At 34.8% G+C, this 21,143-nt stretch overlaps 1 pseudogene; it reads right to left on the reverse strand.

Annotated features, from left to right (window-relative positions):
• Window positions 1-18,446: 18,446 nt before the first annotated feature.
• Window positions 18,447-19,447, reverse strand: LOC148843801 (histone H3.2-like; annotated as a pseudogene).
• Between the last annotated feature and the right edge of the window lie 1,696 nt (window positions 19,448-21,143).

Below are 21,143 nucleotides of genomic sequence, written 5' to 3' on the forward strand. Positions count from 1 at the left end.
CAGTATTTGTTTGGTGAGTGAGAATTCAACAGTAGAAATAGCAGTGGGGGACATAATGACAGTGACTAGAGATGGTTATAGTGATCAGAAACTGAGTGTGATGATCACCTCTGACTATCTAGGTGTGCAGATGTCTTCAATTAAACTTAATGGTGAGAATTATGTGCCTTGGGCTAAGTCATTGGATGTTTTCCTCATTCCCTTCTTCTTGGGACCTGAAGTATCAAAATCTCCTCCTTTGCTTCCTCTTCCTCTTCCTCTTCCTCTTCCAGTCCGTGATTCCGTTCTGGTTGTTCCAGTTGGGACTAACCCTTCACCTCTTCTAGTGTAGATTCCTACTCATCGACATACATTGGCTCCTCCTCTAGCTTCTACCTTGTCTGTGGATCCTTTTGTTGCTCTTGTTCTCTGGAAGCGCGTTGTTAAACACTCTGGAACACCAGTTTAAACATTTATAATTTTTCTATTTCTCACAACAACTATAAACGTAGTAAATGGTGAGAACATATCGTATTAACAGGGAAGCGAGGGAAAAATTATTATAAACCTTAATCTGCGTAAAAGAATGCAAAGGGAAATTTGCATAATCACAAAACTTTCATTAATTAAATTGGAATTAAATAAAAATGGAGTTCGGACATTGCTGAAATTAAAATAAATAACAGCAATAAATAAACAACAGAAATTAAAAAGAAGAAATCTACAATTCAATCAGAAGTAGTAGTCTCCGGATCTTGTCGTTGACCCTTGAACTTCTCGAGCTAGGCCTTCCGTCTTACCTGGCCGAATTTTAGATCTATAGAAAAGAAATAAAGTACAAATTAAATCTAATAAAAGTAAAATTTGTAGGAAGGAAAAATAAGCTGGAAATTAAATAATAGAAATTAATTCTAAAATTGAAGAAAAAATAGTTGGGATTCAAATCAAGAGGTGGCAATAATGGTGTTGGCGAACTACAAGTAAGAATACCTCCTCTTGCCTGGGCATTCTCCTCTTCCTCTACCCTTGAACTTCTCAATATCAGCCTTCCTTCTTACATGGGTGAATTGACCAACCCCTTCTACAGGGCCCCTAGGATCCTTTTTATAGAGAATGGTGGACACAACTTGGAATAGAGAGAAAGAGGGGGGTGACAACTGGGTTTAAGCAAAAATATGGGTGCCCTAGGGTTTAGAATGAAGGGCTAAGATGGTTCTAGGGTGATCCTAAGGCTGAGATGAAAAAGAGAAAGCACCCAATATTATGTAAGGTTGGAATTTAATGGCTAAAGGCTGAATGGTGAAAATTATAAGTTAGGCGGCTCCTAGGGTTAGAATGCTAAAAAGAGAGTGCCCTAGAATGGATGGTGGAGATTAGAAGGGATGGAAGGTGAGGATTTAGTAGTCTAGGGGGGATAGGATTTGTTAAGGGTGAAAAGAATGAGTTAAAAGGCGCCCTAGGGTTTGCTAAGGCGTGGGGAGCATGCTAATACAGTAGGAAGGGCACCAAACTGGGTTTACTAGCTAGGAAGCGCCCTCCTGCTTTCAGTTTTTGACCAAAACACTCCCTCTCTTTGAAAACTTTTTAGTTTTTCCCTGAATTTGCATAGAGACCCTTAGAAACTAGAACATTGCATTTAACTGGGAAAATGGCACATCTTGACTATTCTAAGGTCGAAAATACCCCTGAATTGATGCCCTTAAGGCATCAAAATGTAGATTTATCACACCCCCCAACTTAAACATTGCTAGTTCCTTAGCAATGCAACCTTAAAACTGATCATAGAGATCTTTCCCATTTCAAGATCCTCCATAACAGAATTAGTCAAGCATCCTAAATCCAACATTCTCAAACTCTACATAAATCGGTATTGGGTTTTAGGGGTAAAACCGTATTGTTTTGAATATTATAGAATTGGCTTAAAGTTTTATTTATCCTTCCATTGGTAGACTATCTCAATAAGTTGAGATTGTTTTTTAAAATCAAGCATGTATTTTTCTTATCATTTCTAACAGTGGATTTCTACCCTTGAACTTGATTTGCACACTTTTTTTTATTGCTACCTTCCCCTGTTTGATGCGAATCTCGACACTTGCCTTAGGTGAAGAGACTCGATTACTAAGTGTTAAGTGAGTATCTTTGGCATTCCCTTTTCCGTTTGACATGAATCTCGACACTTGACTTAGGTGAAGAGACCCAGTTAGTAAGTCTAGGGTGTCCATTATTTGAAGAATTTTTTTTTGCCTAATTTTTCAATCTTTCTCTTCTTATCTTGTCAGGGGCAAACTTGGGAGTATTTTCAAATTTCTAAATGGTTTCAACAATATTCAAATAAGACCAATTTTTTACTCCTATCACTTGCTACCAATTTTTACAGAATTCAATATTCTTTTATCAGTTTCCTCAACTTTTTCTATTTGGGAATCTCTTTTAATGGAAAAAATTTTAAATTTTCAATGAAATTTTAATTCTACATATTTAAAGGCTTAGCTTTTCAATTTTTTTCAATATATATATATATATATTAATTTTTCTATCTCTTTCCTCACCCCTAACTTAAATGCCATTGTCCCCAATGGCATAACTAGATTGATGTAAAAAAGGGCTTGAGCCAAAGGGAACAATTAATAGGTTTTTCTGAGGGGTTCAAGGTCTGGGACCTGGTCTTGAATCAAAAAAAAGAAAAAGCTCAAATCCTAAAAGAAGAAAAACTAAAAATTACATTGGGTTGCCTCCTAACCAACGCTAAGTTTAACGTCTTCAGCCTGACACATTCACACAATTCTTCCATCTATACTCTCTGACTCAATTTCATGTTCAAACAAACAGGGATCAGACTGGACTAACCAAGGGGTAGATAAGGCATCTAAAAGATCATCAACTACATCTATCTTGCTCTCATCTTCCCTTAGGTTTGGATGCTTAGAGGCACTAAAAGCATTTAATGGGGCTTTTTGCTCCCCAAATGAAATGTCTATTTCTCCCGATTTATAGCTGGTGTTTGTATTGGCCGCTGCTAAAAGTGGACATTTTAAGATTATCGGGGTATGGTTCAGTTCCTCGGTTGGGGGCATGTTTAGGATGATAAAATCCAATGGAATGTGACAACCCTCTACCTTAACAATGATGTCCTCGATAGCACTTCGAGGAGTCTTGACTGACTAATCAACGAATTGCAGAATTATCGGAGTAGGTTTTAACTTGCTGATTTTGAACCTATCATAAATAAACGGAAGTAGACTTATATTGGCCAAAGATCCAATATGGCCTGGTCAAAGGTGATTCCAGAGATGACAGTTTATGAGAGGAGCATCCGGGTCTTTCAACATCCGAGGAAGTTGGTTTAGGAGAGTCGCACTAACATTTTCCAAGAGCATCACTTTTTGTGGGGTCGATCGTGGCTCCATCATTTGAGTACATAGCTCTTTCAAGAACTTGGCATAGGCTGGGATATGTTGGACCGCATCGAGGAGAGAGAAGTTAATATGGACTTCCTTGCTCTTCTCATTGTGAGTCTCTTTGTTCTTTCGCACCGACCCGACTGTGAGTGTAGTTGGAAAGGGAACTATGGGTTGGTTCACTATAGGATCTAGATTTTCCTTTCCTTTTTTCTTCCCCCCCTAACTTATGGTTTTCTTTCTCATTTTCTTCTTCATTAATTCTCTTTTCCTCACACGGGTCCTCTAAAATCCTCCCACTTCTTAAGGTTATAATAGCCTTGGTATTTTCAAGCTTAGGGTTCCTAGGAGGTGGTTGAATCTGCTGTGGAGGAAAACCCGGTGGTTGATTTCTAGGGTTCGCAACCAGTTGACTTGATAGTTCCCTACTCTCCTCGCCTTGGCTTTCGTCAATTGTCCTATTTGGCTCTCTAGTCTATCGATGGACTACTACTGATTTAGAATTAGCTGTTGAAGCTGCATGAATTGGTCATCTACTACATGGGCTTGAGGAGGTTGTGGGTAGACCTGTTCATGGGCCCAGCTCGGCCCGACCCCTAGACGAGCTTGAATAGGTTTTTTGGCCCGCGGGCTTAACCTAGGGCCAAAAAGCCTGGCCCGCATAAAATTCAAGCCGGGTTCGGGCTTTGACAAAATAGCTTGGCCCGAGCCCGGTCCGGCCCGGCCTATAGTTAAACCTAAGTAAACTCGACCCGACCTATAGTTAAACCTAAGTAAAAACCTTATGTGATGTCCATTTGAATAAATTTTTTGATTTGAGAATGCTGTTGATTCACTTGTAGGCCCATTGTTCATTTAAATAGGGGAAAAAACATCTAAATTAAAATAGAAAATGTCCATTTGAATAGGGAAAAATTCGAATTTCTTTTATTAGGTCGGGCTTCGGGCTTGGGCTCGGGCTTTAGGCTTTTTATCAAGGCCGGGCTCGGGTCCAAGTTGTAGGCCCGTTGGTCGGGCCGGCTTGGGCTTGGGCCTAACATTTTTCTATTAATAAAGAGTCAAAGCTTGGCCCAAGCCCGGCCCGGCTTGGCCCATGAACAGGTCTAGTTGTGGGTAAGCTTGATAAGCTTGAGCCGGTTGATTCCTAGGGTATATCTGCTAGAATTGGTTCTATACTTGTGGCCTCTGAAATTATTGGGCCATGGAGCTAGATGGATGATGATACTATTGGGACTGTGTATAGGTTTGACATGGTTGAGCCGGTTGAGTTCCATGGTAACCATTGTAGTTTCTCATTCCACAAACTCCAGTCATTGAATTCATTTTGTTTTAACACCCTTTTTTTTCCAATTTAAATTTTAAAATTTAATTTTAATTTCAAATTTAAATTTTAAATTTTAAATTCTGCAATTTAAACTCAAATTTTAATTTTAATTTTTCTTCTTTTTTTTCTTTTTTTAATTTTAAGTTTGAATTTTAAATTCAAATTTTGATTTTGAAATTTAAATTCCTGAAATTTAAATTCAATTTTGATTTTTTTTTTGTTTTTTTGCTTTTTTTTGAAATTTTAAATTTAAATTCAAATTTGGATTTTGAAATTTAAATTCAAGTTTGAATTTTTAATTTTTTTTAAATTTAAATTTTTGAAATTTAAATTCAAATTCAGATTTTGAAATTTAAATTCCTAAAATTTAAATTCAAATTTGAATTTTTAAATTTAAAAAAATGCAAGAAAATCAACCACACGACCTAGGGGATGACCTAGGGTTTTCTAAGCTAGTGGTTCAACCAATGTGAATCCTCTTAGGTTCACTTGGAATTACACCACTTCCTTTGGTTAGCCAAGAGGTGGGGATGTGGGAGGCTCCCCTTGCTCTTGCAAGGACCTAATTAAGTAACCACAAACCCGCTTAGGCGTAGCCATTTAACCTCTTTCCTTAGACACCAACCGTTGGTTATGGAAAGTAATTACAAGCTTTCCTAAAATTCAGCACACCTTTGAACCAAGTGTAAGGCTTCCCTAAAGGATCTTGCTATCCAAATTTTAAATTAGGGTTAGGGTGAACCGCACGTGAAAGGTGGTGATTTTCTTATTTAAGTTAAATGCCCTTAAAATGGATTAATGGAAAGACAAAATAAACACAAAATGAATACAACTAACTATAACGCATGAACAATTATTTGTAAAATGCAATTCAGCAATATAATATAAAAGAACAAAATAAACTAAGCACAAGAAGCAATTAAAATAAAAGGAAACCTAACACATTCACAACTAAAAAAATAATTTCAGCAATTAGATAAACCTATATGATGCATGCTCTAGAAAATAAAACCCTAAATGTTGGAATGCAAATGCAAAACTTTTAAAATATATTTTTTTATTATTTTACTTTTTTATTTTATTAATTTTAATTTTTTTAAATTCGAAATTTTAAATTTAAATTTTGAAATTTGAAATTCAAATTCAAATTCAAATTCAAATTCAGATTTGAATTAAAATTAAAATTTCAATTCAAATTCGAAATTTAAAATCAAATTCAAAACTTTAAACAATTTCCTATTTAACGATTAATTATTTAATTAACTAACTAAAAAAGAAATTAAATAAAGCAACAATAATTATAAAAATAGAAAATAAAAGAAATAATTATGCTTAAAAACGGAATTAACTACTACCAAAATAAATTCTAACAAGAAAATTTCTATTCCAAAAAATTAAACCGAAAATAAAATAAACAAAAGAAAATTATGTGGCCATAAATAAAATAAAATAAAATAAACAATTTTTTTTGAAATAAAAGAAAAACACAAACTTAATAAGATATAAATTCGAACAAGAAATTAAAATAAAGAAAGAAAATTAAATCTAGAAACAAAATGATAGAAAATAATACTAAAAAAATAAATGGGATTTTTTTAAAGAAAATTAATTAAAATTCGAAAATCAATATTCTATATAAAAAGAGTTTGAAAATAAAAAGAAGAAAATTAAAAATAAAATGGAATGACTACACCTGCAACGCAATCCAGTTTCTCTTCTTTTCTCTTCCGTCCCGTTGTCCCACAATGTTCCGGTATCCCACCTTTCGCTATTACATCCTGCAAAATCAAAGAGAAACATGAATTAAACTGAGATAACGGATCAAGTCATAAAACGAAAAAGAAAAATAATGAAACAGATACGAAAAAGTAAATAAAAAATTCTCTCTGTTGCTTCCCCGACAACAGCGGCAAAAACCTAGTATTCTGGGGTGTTTAATGACACGCTCCAGATCACACCAAGTTTTTGGCATTGCCAGGGAAGCAACGGAGAAAAATTTTTATTTACTTTTTCCGAATCTGATTCATTATTTTTTCTTTTTCGTTTTATTACTTGATTTGTTATCTCAATTTAATTATTGTTTCTCTTTGATTTTGCAGGACGTAATAGCAGAAGGTGCGATACCGAAGCATTGCGGGACTGCGAGACGGAAGAGAATTTTCAAATTTGAGTTTAAAATTTGCATTTGAATTTTCGAATTCTTAAATTTTCTTATTTTTATTTTCAAACTCTTTTTTTTTAAAGAATAGTGATTTTCGAATTTTTAATTAATTTTCTTTAAAAAATCTGATTTATTTTTTTAGAATTATTTTTCTGTCATTTTGTTTCTAGATTTATTTTCCTTTCTTTATTTTAACTTCTTGTTCTATCTTATTAGTTTTGTGTTTTTCTTTTATTTAAAAAAAATCATTTATTTTATTTTGTTTTATTTATAATTGGATAATTTTCTTTTGTTTATTTAATTTTTGGTTTAATTTCTTTGAATAGCAATTTTCTTGTTAGAATTTATTTAGGTAGTAGTTAATTTCGTTTTTAAGCATAATTATTTCTTTTATTTTCTGTTTGTTATAATTAATTGTTGCTTTATTTAATTTCTTTTGTTTAGTTTTTAATTGAATAATTAATCGTTAAATAGGAAATTGTTTAAATTGTTTAAATTGTTTAAATTTAAGTTTAAATTTCGAATTTAAATTTAAATTTAAATTCCAAAATTTAAACTCAAATCTGAATTCAAATCTGAATTTGAATTTGAATTTGAATTTCAAATTTCAAATTCAAAATTTAAACTCAAATTCGAAAATTTAAACAATTTCCTATTTAATGATTAATTATTTAATTAAATAACTAAAAAATAAATTAAATTAAGCAACAATTAATTATAAAAAACAGAAAATAAAAGAAATCATTTTGCTTGAAAACGAAATTAACTACTACCAAAATAAATTCTAACAAGAAAATTGCTATTCCAAAAAATTAAACCGAAAATAAAATAAAAAAAAGAAAATTATGCTACTATAAATAAAATAAAATAAAAGAAATGATTCTTTTAAATAAAATAAAAACACAAACCTAATAAGATAGAAATTCGAACAAGAAATTAAAATAAAGAAAGAAAAATAAATCTAGAAACAAAACGATAGAAAAATAATACTAAAAAAATAAATCAGATTTTTCTAAAAGAAAATTAATTAAAAATTTGAAAATCACTATTCTATAAAAAAAGAGTTTGAAAATAAGAATAAGAAAATTAAAAATAAAATGGAACGACTACACCTGCAATGCAATCCGGTTTCTCTTCTTTTCTCTTTCGTCCCATAGTCCTGCAATGCTCCTGTACCCCACCTTTCGCTATTATGTCATGCAAAATCAAAGAGAAACAAGAATTAAACTGAGATAGCAGATCAAGTAATAAAATGAAAAAAAAATAATGAAACAGATCCGGAAAAAGTAAATAAAAATTTTTCTCCATTGCTTCCCCAACAACGGCGCCAAAAACTTGGTGTGTTCGGAAGCGTGTCGTTACACACTCTGAAACACTAGTTTAAACATTTATAATTTTTTTGTTTCTCACAACAAATATAAACGTAGTAAATGGTGAGAACGAGTCATATCCACAAGGAAGCGAGGGAAAAATTATTACAAAACTTAATCCGCGTAAAAGAATGCAAAAGGAAATTTGTAGAATCACAAAACTTTCATTAATTAAATTGGAATTAAATAAAAATGGAGTTCAAACATTGCTGAAAATAAAATAAATAATAGTAATAAATAAACAACAGAAATTAAAAAGACGAAATCTACAATTCGATCAGAGGTAGCAGTCTCTGGATCTTGTCGTTGAACCTCGAACTTCTCGGGCTAGGCCTTCCGTCTTACATGGCCAAATTTTAGATCTGTAGAAAAGAAATAAAGTACAAATTAAATCTAATAAAAGTAAAATTTTTAGGAAGGAAAAATAAATTGGAAATTAAAGAACAGAAAGTAATTCTAAAACTGAAGAAAAAATGGTTGGGATTCAAATCTAGAGGTGGCATTGTGATGTTGGCGAACTGCAAGTAGGAACCCCTCCTCTTGCCTGGGCGTCCTCCTCTTCCTCTACCTTTGAACTTCTCAAGATCAGCCTTCCTTCTTACTTGGGTAAATTGACCAACCCCTTCTATAGGGCCCCTGGTGTCCTTTTTATAGAGAAGGGTGGACACAACTGGGAATAGAGAGTAAGAGGGGGGCGGCAACTGGGTTTTAGCAAAAATATGGGTGCCCTAAGGTTTAGAATGAAGGGTTAGGATGGTTCTAGGTGATCTTAAGGCTGAGAAGAAAAGGAGAATGTTAAAAAGATTAGAAGTTAGGTGGCTCTTAGGGTTTAGAATGAATGGTGAAGATTAGAAGTTAGGTGGCTCCTAGGGTTATAATGCTAAAAACAGAGTGCCCTAGAATGGATGGTGAAGATTAGAAGGGATGGAAGGTGAGGATTTAGTAGTTAGGAATGGATAGGGTTTGTTAAGAGTGAAAAGAATGGGTTAAAAGGCGCCCTAGGGTTTGCTAAGGTGTGGGGAGAATTCTAATACAATAGGAGGGGTGTCAAACTGGGTTTAGCAGCTAGGAGGCACCTTCCTGTTTTAGTTTTTCACAAAAAACACCCCCCTCTTAGTTGGACTTCATATCAACTTCTCAAAATCTGCATTTCAGCCATGAAAACTTTCCAATTTTCCCTAGAATTTGCATAGAGACCCTTAGAGGCCACAACATTGTATTTAACTGGGAAAATGGCACATCTTGACTATTTTAAGGCCAAAAATACCCCTAAATTAATGCCCTTAAGGCATCAAAATACAAAGTTATCATCGTCCTCCAACTTCTACCTTGTCTGCGGATCCTTTTGTTGTTCCTGTCCCAGAACCTTCAGAACTTGATATTCTCATTACTTTACGGATAGGTAAACGTATTTGTACCCTCCATTCCATTTCCAATTTTGTTTCAGTTTCTTGCCTTTCCGCTTTACATCGCCAGTTTGTTTCATTGCTATCATCTATCTTTATACCTAAGAATGTCCAAGAGGCCCTTACCTCACCCGAGTGGCGTCAAGCAATGGAGGAGGAACTCTCTTCTCTTCAACATACTCAAATGTGGGAGATCACTACTCTTGCTCCCGGTAAGCATGTTGTGAGTTGTAAATGGGTGTATACTGTTAAATGCTTGCCGGATGGCAGTGTGGAGCGTTTGAAGTCAAGACTTGTTGCTAAAGGTTATTTACAGTTGTATAGGGTGGACTATATGGAGACCTTCTCTCCAATGGCTAAGATTGGCTCCGTTCGTGTCTTAATTTCCCTGGCAATTATGTATGATTGGCCCTTGTTTCAACTTGACATTAAAAATTCATTCTTTCATGGTGGCCTTATGGAAGAGGTATATATGGAGCAACCACCTGGGTTTATTGCTCAGGGGGAGGATGGTAAGGTCTGTAGATTGAAAAAGTCAATTTATGGATTGAAACAATCACCTCATGCTTGGTTTGAGAAGTTTAATAAAGTGGTGAAGAATTTTGGAATGAAATAGTGTCAGGTTGATGACTCAGTGTTCAGCTATGATTCAAAAGCCAAAAAGATTTTATTAGTGGTCTATGTGCATGATATTGTCATAACTGGTAGTGACAGATTGGGGATTGATAAACTAAAGGTCTTTCTGCAAAACCATTTTCAAACAAAAGACCTTGGGAAGTTGAGGTATTTCTTGGGCATAGTAGTTGTCATATCAAAACAAAGTGTAAACCCATGCCAAAGAAAATATGTTCTTGATCTGCTAGATGAAACAGGACTATTAGGTGCAAAATCAGTTGAAACTTTCATGGAATCAAATGCTAAGTTGAGCAGTGATACAGGGGAAATATTTGATGATCATGGAAGATACAGGCGGTTAGTGGGGAAGCTGAACTATCTGATTATCACAAGACCAGACATCTCCTTTGCAGTCAGTGCGGTGTGAAAATTTTATGCAGAACCCTCGGATACCTCACTGGGATGCAGTTCTTAGAATTGTAAGGTACTTGAAGGGAGCTCCATGCCATGGGTTATTGTACAAACCAGGAGGAAGACTTGAGGTAATTAGGTATATAGATGTAGATTGGGCAGGCTCAATATCGAATAGAAGATCTACTACAGGTTACTGCACATTTCTTGGAGGAAATCTTGTGACATGAAAGAGTAAGAAGTAGACCGTTGTGGCAAGGAGTAGTGTTGAAGCCGAATATAGAGCCATGGCACACACTACATGTGAATTAATATGGCTGAGGAACCTCCTACAAGAAATCGGATTCTCCATGGACAGACATATGAAATTGTATTGTGATAATCAAGCAACACTTCACATTTCATCTAATCTAGTTTTTCATGAGAGAACAAAGCACATAGATATTGATTGCCACTTTGTGAGGGAGAAAGTCCTTACTGGAGAGATAAGCACAGAACATGTGGGCTTAGGTGATTAATGGGCAAATTTGTTTACAAAAGGCTTAATCTCAAGGAGAGTGAGCTATATATGTAACAAGCTTGGATTATATGACTTTTATTCTCCAGCTTGAGGGGGAGTGTTAGAGCTAGCCGAATAAGGGTAGATTAGTTATTTTATTTAGTTTAAGTTATGTGCTTATGTAGCAGTTCTAATATAGACATCATGTCCCATACTTAAGTGGGGGCAGTTTAGTCATTGTATAATTAATTAGAACCACTAATCTACTTTATGGTCGATTGGTAGGGTTAGGCTATTAGGTTCGACTGTGCTTCTTCTTCTTCATCTTCTTCTTCTTCTTTCTCCCTCATTCTCTACTGGTTCAAACTACTGAAACACAACTATTAAAACACTACTGAAAGATAGTAACATTTCATCAAATAGAAATACAAAAAATTGAGAATTATTTGATTACAATGAAAATAAAAGACAAAAAAAATAGAAAATAGGGTGAATCATTTCATCAAATAGGCAGGCGAGAAATTATCATACCATGTTCAAACGAATTTTGAAAATACCTCCACTTAGAGTTCTCCTGTCTCTAATGCTACGTTTCACTAAAATGACATCTTTTATTCTCGTTATCACATTTGGACTAAAACATAAAAATAAAGAATGATTGGCAAGGCTTAACAGACTGCTTTGTGATTTTGATGTTGTGCCCATTGTTCAAAACTCCAAGAAGCTATTGTAGTTTTGTAAGACCCATATGTTCAACATGAAAATACATCCAACAAACCAAACTAGGATCATTACTTTGAAAGCAGGACAAAGAAGAAATCAATTTAATTAAGAGAAAAATGTAACAGAAGAGCCTTATCAGACTTATCGGACTTCCGACGTTCTTTGGTAGCTAGGGATGACTTCACTTGTCAATAGTGTTCTTTATAATAATCAAACTAGTCTAAACTCAATCTCAAATGTAAATGAAGAGCTAAGGTAGAGAGAGACTATCAAATGAAAGCTAAAGGTAACAATATTTTTTAGGGCAAAAGACTTAAACATACCTTGAGTTTTCATAAATTGGCTTAAATGAACCATAAGCTTTTAAAAAAGACTTAAAGATACCATGTGACTCTTTTATCCTTCATTTTCTTTCAATTTTTCATAATCTACCCTAAAATTTTCAAATTCATGTGAGTGGTAGGCTCTCTTTCTCTCTCTTGTATTAATTAAGGATAAAAAATGATTAATGTCAGCACCCAATTTTTGCTCAGCCCTTCACCTTATCTCTTTATGAGACCCCAAAACTTGAAAATATAACCAAATCAACTTGAGACTTGTCAAAACCTAAAATTTTCTTTTACGTAAAAATTGACAAGAACATTGAGATCAATATTGGCACTACGTAGGATTTAGTACCCCGATCAGTCACAATTCCTGGACTTAGGAAACTATAACTTAGTTACACGTTAAGTTTCATGACCAAACTCCAAAGATCCACTGTTCATCACACCAACTTCCCTTTTAATGGTCCCAATCTACACAAGGTTTAAACCTTGACTCCACAAAATCAAATCTGATACACCAATTACCTTAAGGATACTAAGATACAATCAACCCCCCAAATTCCACTTCAAATCTACAACGGTCAATCTTAAAAAAGCTAAGGTTCCGTTTTGATGGTCCTAGATGAACAAAGCTTGACAACCAATGTCAACAAATTCTTTCAAAGATCTGAACCTTATACTTGACTCATTGTCTTAATCCATGATCACACGGTAAATTTCAACTTAAAATTCCCTTATTTAACCAAACAGTCAACAAATAATCTATTTTGATGATTATGATTAAAGCGCATAAGAAGTTATAGCCCAAACAGCCAAGCACTTCTCATTAAGTCCAAAGTACTCAAAACAATCCACTCATCCAATTTCAACCTTAAATTCCTCTATTTCCATAAAAAACAAGCAAGATTTCATTTCAAGCCTTTTCATTGATTGGCAACTCATAAGTTAAAACCTTAGTCTAAACCAAATATTTCAACCCAAATCTCTTATCAGAGAGTCATCTCCTTCATTAGATTAAGGATGTCAAACGATACCTACCCATCCAATTTTCTCACAAAATTCCCTAGTTTGATCCACTATCAAGCCAAGATTTAATAAATCTTGTTGATTAGAGCTTATCAACCATAAATCTCTATCATTCAAGCTTTATTTGACCAACCCAAACTCACCATCATCTTTAAAGACCCAATAAACCACGGTAAATTAAATCTCATGACTTAATTCCTCCATTTAATTGTTAAATAAGCAAGATTTTGTTTTAAGCCTCTTAATTCATTGATAAACCATAAGCTAAAACATTGATCTAAACCAAATCCTTCAATCCACATCTCTTATCATAAATTTGTCTCTTTTATCAAATTTGGGATGTAAAAAATGCTTATCCACCAAATTTTATCCTAAAATTCCCTTGTTTGACTTTCCACCGAGCCAAGTTTCAGTTTTAACAAACCTTGTTGGTTAGAACTTATCGACCATAGATCTTTATCATTTAAGACTTATTTAATTAATCAAACCTTATCACCATCTTTAAATACCAAGAAAACTATAGTACATTAAGTTCCATGACTTAGATCCTCACTTTATCGTTAAACAAGCAACATTCCATTTTAAGCCTCCTTATTGGTCAACAAACCATAAGCTAAAACCTTGATCTAAACCAAATCATTCAATCCACATATTTGATCATGGATTCATTTGTTCCATCAGATTTAGGACATCAAAAAATGTCTGCCACCAAATTTCATCCAAAAATTCCCTCATTTGATACATCATCAAAACAAGATTCTATTTTGACAAATCTCATCGATTAAAGTTTATTAGCCGTAGATCTCCATCATCTAAACTTCAACTGAACAATCATACCCCACCACCATACTAAAAGACCCAAAAAAACCCTTGTATATTATATTTTATGACCTAATTTATGAAAATGATGAGAGATCCATCACATGGACGCCCAAAGATTACGGAATAAGGGGCGAATTTCAAAAATTTTTCTTCTCCCTTCAATTGGGAATCACATTCCCTATTTAGAAGATCATATTTTCAAGGATAAATCTTGAACCTTAAACTGAACCAGATCTGAACCAAAAGGAATGGGAGAGAATAATACCTGATACGGAGAAGTAATATCTCCCAACGAAGGTGTTCACGCCCAAGGAAGGATCCAAAGACTGCTCCCACTGAAGATGGCATAGTGCAGGATGGAGCAGAATCAGTAGTGTTCTTCCCCAAGAACTCTGTCCTTCGCAAGAAACAGTAGAATGGAACGTGAGCACAACTTCCTTTTCAATCATTTCTCAAAGAACTGATGTCAAGATCCAATCTTGACTTCTCCCACAACTGGAGATCGAACTAGCAAACAGGGCAACAAGAGCAGGGAGGCGGCAAGAGAGTATTCGCAGGCTGCAGAATTCTCTCTTCTTGATTTCAGCACTAAAGAGGATCTGATGTGTTTCTTGGTCTCTCTCAAGGCTGCTGCCCCCTTCCTTCTTTTGTTAACTTAAAAGATCAGCTCCTAATCCCATTAGGAGGTGCTTATCCAAATCATATTTGGATCAGCCTTCTCTTCTAGTGATAAGGATAAACCCTTATCTTATCTGCAGATTAGATCAGCTTTATCCTAATCCCATTATGAGGTTTCTAGATCTGAATCACATTCAGATCTGGACTCTCTGAGTGGATAGGATTAAGACCCTATCCTATCTGCTAATCCATCTCAGAATTCGCCCCTTTAATTAACTAAATAAATAGCTCAGTTCGAAATGGGCTTTAGGCCCATTAAGCTTATGTGCTCACTCAACCTTCCTAACTACTGCCCAGTTGGGCTTCCTTGTATGGTGTGGGACCCAAGCATTGATCTACACATCAGCCACATGGGTTCGGCCCAGCCTTTGTTACAAGGCCTGGTCGAATACACTGTTAAAGACAGTGCACCCCCTAAAACCCATCGAATGGGCTCTATGGGCCCAACACTTACCCTAAGTGGTCCCTGGGCCAAGCCACCTTGTAACACCCAGGGACTGTGGGCAGATGCAAGATTAGCCCATCAGGTATTATCTTCAATTGTCTTACACTTAACCTCTCAGCCCTTAATGATCATACACTGCCCGATAAGAGAGGACCTCTCCCTCGGCTGCAAGGAACAGTGTTGCACTATCCACTTATATGGATCCCAGGAATTAAAACCTTTTGCAAACATTTTAGAAACCATAATATATATACTTTTATATCTCATATAAAATATACTTTGCAAAACAAATCTCAATGGTTGAAATCGGATGCCGGCAGTCTTGGTTTCCAACAGTGAGAGCGCATCCCCGATCATTACCTTTGTCCGATAAAGGGGATGATCCTGTCACTATGATCACCCACTCAGATGAATTCTCGGATTGTCCCAACATACCCAGGTTTTGACCCCCGCTAAGGATCTCACTGATTGGTACATCAAAGACACCCTGATCTGACACCTAGTGCAGTATCATAGTCGAGTCTAGGGGTCGGGTGTAAATTTTCAGTTTTGCCCATCAATCTCCAAGGTCCAGGGCAATACTGGAAATCTCCAGTTCAAAGATTCAATTAATCCCACATTGTATGTGCCTAGGGTCTCACCCCGGTAGCTGAGACAAACCACCTCAACCGACTTGATGGCACCACAGTGTCAGCTTTGTCAGGATAGGTCTCCCCAGACCGACCCACTGGCTGTGAACTTTCTAAACTAACACGAGTCTCAATAAGTGTCCAGTTTAAGGGTATTACACAGAAACATACCAAGGGAACATGAATCAAATATAAAGTCATAAAGTATATCAATTTTGATTGAAGCTAAGGGCATACAAAACTGTCTAACAATTTACCCATTTGATTGTTAAACTAAAAAAAAATCCATTTTAACCTATCACATTAAATTACCTCTTTATCTGTCCCAACCTAAGACCTCAAGAGTGTGTGGGGCTAATGCCAGCTCTATACTTGATTTATTAAAACACCTAGACCAATAAAATTGAGCCTAATGGACTTAGAAAAACCCAAAAACATAAAGATACCCCCACTTAAAGCTAAGAAATGACAAAATAATATTTATTGGTTAGTTAAATTTACATTTTATGCCATTAGGAGCCCCAAATGCGATACTACAATGACATGCATGCCCCAAGCTCTCATTAGACGCACAAAGTTTATAGAAATCTATTCCAAATCGATGAAAAACATTGCACCAAGAAGGAAATGTCGACTACAAACCTTTTCCTCTAAAAGCCTTTGGCCTTTTTCATGAAAATACACTTTTGAAGCCTAAGCTTTGTGATTAAGACAATTTCAAACCTGATTTTCCTTCATTTCTCTATAAATAATGACCCAACTCAAGCCTGAAGGAAAGAGACAAGATACTTGAAGCATTTCTATCCTTTATAGAGATTTCATTGTTAAAAATCCGTAAGCATTTGAGCCTTAACCTTCAAATCCGCCCATTGTGTTTCAAATTGGAGATTTACAAAAATTCTTCAAGCTTTGACAATTTTTAGATTTCTCTTGACATTAAAAGCCAACTAAAAGTACTCCCCTAGCTCAATAATTCATACAAATATCACTTCAACTTATTTCAACTATTGGAAAACCCTTTCCAAGGTCACATATGAGACATAAGTCTCTCACTCTATCATTTAACTTAAGTTAGGAATTCCTTTCTTCTTTAGTTTAGTCTGGGTTTCTTGAAATTCTGAAACCTTAGAGAATTTGCATTCTTAGTTGCTTCCATAATGGGATAAAGAGGTAAAGAGGTGAGGGTCTTAGCAAAATTAGTACCTAAGGCCTGATAACATCTCCTCAAACCAATTTCAAAAGAAATTGGAAGCATTTTTCATAAGATTTCAAGAATTCTTAGTGATCTTTTTATTGGTTTTTGTTGGAAATTAAGCATAAAGAACTACCGTATTGGGCTACTACAAAGCTTGGATAGAAGAGTGCAAAACACATTTCTTCTCCTAATCCATCCAAATCCTAAAAATCTCTTGGTAGAGTGTCTTTCCTGTGAAAAATGGAGTCATTATTTCAAAGATAAATCCAATTGTCAAAACTGAAATAAGGGCACATTTTCTCTAAAAAATGGGAGGCAACTCCTTTGATCCGGCCATGATCTTCTTGTTGCTTACAATTGACAAAGAGAAGGGAATTCTTATCTCTCTCTTTCCCTTTCTAAATGACAAATAACTTCATATCATAGAACAGAAAGTCACACAAAAAATAAAAAAAATAAAAATAAACATCTAGTGAGCCACATAGCTTTTGGAGTTGTATTGAACTATTTGTGTCTATTAAGTTCTTTGCTTTTAAGAGGGATAGTATGCTAATCAGATGACTAACTTGCTTGCATACTATTGTAATAAAAGTGAAATAGTATTGCTAAAAACCTTCATTTCCTACCTAATTTGACACATTTTGTAAATATTGACTAGGATCACACTATATATTGGAGATTATAAAGAATTTAATTATTGGATAGTTAAATAAAGATCACACCATAGTGAACCAGCATGCCTCCGTTTGGGAGTGGTACAACACCCAAGAGAAGCAAATTCATGAGTTACCTCTTACTCATGTTAGGAACGCGATCATTAGTCGGAATGCTTGTTGCCTAACAAGTTATACAAACAATATTTTCTTTCCGTACCAATTGGGTCATCATGGGTTTCACCAATAGAGCTTGGGATGGAGAAAACACCCCACTCTTGCTAGGGCAGAGATGAGAAATGGAATTAAATGAAGGAAAACAACATCAGTGATAAACTCTATTTTAAATAGTTGAAACAAAAATGGGAGAGGAATAAAGTGTAGATTAACTAAAAATGGGTTATGGGGGATAGAATGGAGGTAGCCATAGAAGATAATCCTAGAAGGGATATAAACAATGAGAGGGAAAACTTTGATTAGCAAATAAATTCTTATCTGAATCTTTTTCTAGTTTAAGATAAGGCAAAGTTTGGGAGTGCTTAAAAATAAGTGATTATTTGAATTAGCACTTATTTTATGCCGGGACACCATTAAGCAATTATTGACATTTAGGAAATAAGTTTGAAATAAATGCTTATTTTAAAAATAAAGGTTTATTGGAGAAGCCCAAAATTCTACCTTTTTTTAAATTCTTATTAATACCACTTATGTCATTCGAATGTAAAAAAAATAGGGTTTGGCTATTCAACCCTTTCTTCTCCATCGTCTTCTCCAACAGGTGGCAAAACTTCACTAGGTCCAACCAGCAACAAAATTCACCTTCTCCATCATCTTTTCACTATACCTTTTTGGCAATTGCTACAGAGAACTTCCAAAGCAAGGAGTTCGACAAGGAAAGGGACTCTGATTTCTCTTGTAGTTTTAATCGAGTTCAATTCAACAAGTAAAAGGAAAGGAGGATCAAAAGCAAAAGTTGGAGTTCTTAATTGAATCCAACCAGAACACCGACACTTCCATCCTCAACTGTAAAGTCATCACAATGGCAGAACTTAGTCCGGTGAAATCATCAGTCAACACATACCTCGGTCGACCATGGAAAGAATACTTGAGAATAGTATTTATAGGTTCGTATCTCGATGATCTGATAAACCCAACTGGATGGTTAGAATGGTCAGGTAATTATAAGTGCAAAACAAAAATAACAAGAGAACAACAAAAATGAGGCACAATAGAATTGTCTTAGCCTCCCTCATGCCCTCTCACCCTGAATCCTACGGGTAAGTTGAATATCTTTACGCATAGTGGTGACCCTCTTGGCGTGAATGGAACAGAGGTTGGTGCCTTCGAAGAAATCCACCAAGTAGGCCTCGACAACTTCTTGAAGATCTGCGACAGCGTTGATCTGGAATCGTATATTTGTTTTGAAGTCTTCAACATCTCACGGATGAGATTCTGAAAGGGTAACTTCTAGATTAAGAGCTCAGTGCTCTTTTGGTACTTCCTGATCTCACCAAGAGAAATAGTTCCAAGACTGAACCTGTGAGTTTTCACTCCTTTGGTCGCCGGTGCCGACTTTTGAGCCGCCTTAGTTGCCAACTGCTTTCGAGGAGCCTTCTCTCCTGTTTATTTCCTTGCGGTCTGCTTCATACGTGCCATCTCTAAGCTCTCATAGTCTCTGTTCAACGAACCAAGATAGAAAGACACAATCGACTATTGACTTCTATTGTAGTTCTCAATTCTTTGTTCTATGGTGGTTTTATTAAAAAATAGAAATGGAGGCAACCCAAATTTACAGTGGCATCTTTTATTCAAGGGGGTGGTTGGCTATTATCCACCAGAATTCCATCGGATCACCTAATGGGCTCGGGTGTTCTTTAAATTACTGTGTTCCATGAAAGCTATTACTTGTGCTTGATTTTAGGCTTGGCACTCTTGAAATGAGAGTTAAAGTTGTTTTTTGAAATAATAAGTGCTTATTGGAGAAAAATACTATCAAACACCCAATATGAAATAAGTGCTTATTTTTTAAAATGAAGCACTTAAAAAAATTGGGTGCTATTTTAAAGTTGTCTTTTGAAATAACAAGTGCTCATCGGTTTTTAAGCACTTATTCGATAATCACTTATTTTTAACATAAACACTCTCAAATAAATTCTTATTTGAACCTTTTTTCTGGTTCAAGATAGGAATTCCAACTTCAATTTCTTCTTCTTATTCCTCCTCTTTTTCTTCTTGTTCTTTTACCTCACTTCTCTTTCTTCCCTTTCCTGCATATAAGGGAAAAATAGATTTTAAAAATTATAAATGGGTTGTTTTATTGATGGAGGTATGCTTAAGTCCAGTTGAGTCAGCCCACAAGGTATATTTAAGCCTATTTGAAAAACATAAGATATATTTAAGTCAATTTATGAAAACTCATGATATGTTTAAGTCTTTTACCCTATTTTTTATATTGAAGATAGAATCGTTTGTTGACATTTTCATATTTAAGAATGTTAAGTGGTTTGTCCCCACAACTCTCTAAGGTAGAATATTAGTTAAGGTGGACCAATGAGAGCATTTGGTTGAATGAAAAGATTGGAGCAAATGAAAACTCAAATTAATTTGATAATTGTACTGGCTGTGGACCAATCAGTTTTCTCCAGTAAGCAATAAATACAAGTGAAAATTGAGTAATTGTGCATCATATACTCCATGTGGCTTGTTGTAATGATGCAATTGTTTCCACTTCATTTTGAAATCCTCCATGTTAAAAATTTCCTATTGTTGGGGTACCAAGGTGATGTTTCCACTTCATATGAGGGTCATTATGCAAACCATTAATTTGACTCCTTTTAAGATCCACATGGCTCTGCTTGTATATGGGATGGTTCATTCCATCTTTCAAATGGTTTGCAAGAACAACTTATGTGGCAAAGTTCTATGCTTTTAAACATTTTGAAGGTGTTTGAGAAACACTTTGGGAAGCAATAGGTCTCTCGGGAGACATTTGTGAGTTGCTGCGGATGGTAGAGGTGTTCATAAAAAAAACAAAAAACTGAAAAATCGAACTGAATTGAGAAAACTGAACCAAAAAATGTGGTTAATCAAATCGATTAGTTCAATATTTTTTAAAAATCAAAGGACCGGTTTGATTTTCAGTTAACATAGAAAAAACCAGTGGTTAACCTAACCAATGGTATATATTTATGTATGTTATATATTTTCAATATTATCACATATTATCTATATATTATGTATAAATGTATATATTATATATATACTTATAAGAATCTATTTATAATATATATTATAAATATAAAAAACCAAAAAACTGAAGAACTGAATAACTGAACTTCAGTTATTACCGAAGAACCAAATCAGTTAAAAATCAAAATTAATCAACTGGTTAATTAGTAGTACCGGTTTGGTTTCGATTCGGAGAATTGAAAAAACCGATAATATTAGTTTGATTTAAAAAAAAAATAAAAATAAAAAAAGCTG

The sequence above is a fragment of the Nelumbo lutea genome, chromosome 8 (assembly GCF_056320005.1).
Source record: "Nelumbo lutea isolate HS-2025 chromosome 8, American lotus-T2T, whole genome shotgun sequence".
In the NCBI taxonomy this organism is placed as follows: Eukaryota; Viridiplantae; Streptophyta; class Magnoliopsida; order Proteales; family Nelumbonaceae; genus Nelumbo; species Nelumbo lutea.